This window comes from Cucumis melo, unplaced genomic scaffold (assembly GCF_025177605.1).
Source record: "Cucumis melo cultivar AY unplaced genomic scaffold, USDA_Cmelo_AY_1.0 utg001262l, whole genome shotgun sequence".
Taxonomy (NCBI): Eukaryota; Viridiplantae; Streptophyta; class Magnoliopsida; order Cucurbitales; family Cucurbitaceae; genus Cucumis; species Cucumis melo.
Genome location: NW_026124504.1, coordinates 12,460 through 14,241, shown reverse-complemented (window position 1 = coordinate 14,241; position 1,782 = coordinate 12,460). Strand labels below are relative to the sequence as shown.

The following is a 1,782-nucleotide window of genomic DNA, read 5'->3' as shown; positions in this document are numbered from 1 at the left end:
ATATTTGTTTTGAAAACTCAAGAGTTGTTCAATGAATCCCTTGATTCCGAATTGCGGGATAGAGAGACAGATGATGAATTGATTTCTTACCTATGTCACAAGATTTTTGTTAGTATCATCTATAATCATAATAATAGATGAATCAAAAACTTTCAATTGAATATATTTTTTCAATTAGTATTTTTACTTATCCATCCGCGTATCTTTCAAAAATAGAAACTTAGGGAAGTGCTTTATAAACATATGGATAAAAATAACGTATTTCATTTAGCCTCGTCATGCCTACTATCACTAGTTATTTCGGTTTTCTACTAGCAGTTTTAACTATAACCTCAGCTCTATTTATCGGTCTGAACAAGATACGACTTATTTGATTAAAATTCATTGAATGCACAATTCAAAAAAAAGAAAGATTTCGGTGTTATTCAATATATTCTATATATTGTAGAGTTCTTTACCTTGTCAATTCAATTTCGAATTCTTGGTCATTGAGATTCATGGGCAATACCGATTAATATTTTAAGGATAGATATTACCTCTCCTTTTCCTCGTTCAACTAAATTGAAATGATTGAAGTTTTTCTATTTGGAATCGTATTAGGTCTAATTCCTATTACTTTGGCTGGATTATTTGTGACCGCATATTTACAATACAGACGGGGGGATCAGTTGGACCTTTGATTAATTAACAGTTCTTTTTTTTGATTGACCCCCTACTTGCTTTATAGGAGGTAAAATTTTGATTTCTGTTGAATTATTTCAGTATCATTTTGATTTAACAACAACAAGAATCGAATCACGCTCTATAGGATTTGAACCTACGACATCGGGTTTTGGAGACCCGCGTTCTACCGAACTGAACTAAGAGCGTTTTATTATCAAACTAAAAGCAACCCGAATATATCTTCGATACATATATTATCATAGAGAATATCATAAAATTAAATAAAAAAAGATTGATTCGATATATGTATGTTCAATTTTTATGGATCTCAATTGATTCCTCGTTACTGTTCAGAAGATAAGTAATAGGTAGGGATGACAGGATTTGAACCCGTGACATTTTGTACCCAAAACAAACGCGCTACCAAGCTGCGCTACATCCCTTTCAATTGGTCTACAGTGTTATTGTAGAGAATCCCTGTCTTGTTTTCCACATTTTTTATTTATTTCCTCCATTGGTATACACAAATTATCTTGCCATTTCTTCTTTTTTGTCTCATATCATATATAAAATATAATAAAAATAATAAAAAGACTTATATACGTATGAAATAATAAATATTAAATCCGCCGTAAAGAAAAATGAATATTTGGGGTGGGGCGGAAAGCTACATATTTTTTTTAATAAAAAAGGGAATATCTACCGAATTGAACTGTTGTACATTTCAATTTGAATTAGGAATTCCGCGGACAATACAAGCGGTTATTAACTATATATACATTTGATGGTATGTAATACCAGTATGTATTACAAATTACTATAAAGTAGGAGGGTTTTCAATGCGAGATCTAAAAACATATCTCTCCGTGGCACCGGTAGTAAGTACTATATGGTTCGGGGCTTTAGCGGGTCTATTAATCGAGATCAATCGTTTATTCCCGGATGCGTTGGTATTCCCGTTTTTTTCATTCTAGTTATTGACTTGGGAAGGGGTGAAGAAGATTAGAAAAACAATCAAATATCTTTGACTAATCCCCTTCCCCCTTCTTTTTTTTAGAGTTTTTAGACTTAGAATAAGTTAGAAAGAATCAAAATGGATTCAACCTCAGTCAAACTCGG

At 32.0% G+C, this 1,782-nt stretch overlaps 2 non-coding genes across 2 annotated transcripts; both read right to left on the bottom strand.

Annotated features, from left to right (window-relative positions):
• Nucleotides 1-796: 796 nt before the first annotated feature.
• Nucleotides 797-870, bottom strand: TRNAW-CCA (transfer RNA tryptophan (anticodon CCA)). The gene has a single exon. It is a non-coding gene; the product is annotated as a tRNA-Trp (tRNA).
• Nucleotides 871-1,032: 162 nt separating this feature from the next.
• Nucleotides 1,033-1,106, bottom strand: TRNAP-UGG (transfer RNA proline (anticodon UGG)). Its single transcript has one exon. It is a non-coding gene; the product is annotated as a tRNA-Pro (tRNA).
• Nucleotides 1,107-1,782: the final 676 nt, after the last annotated feature.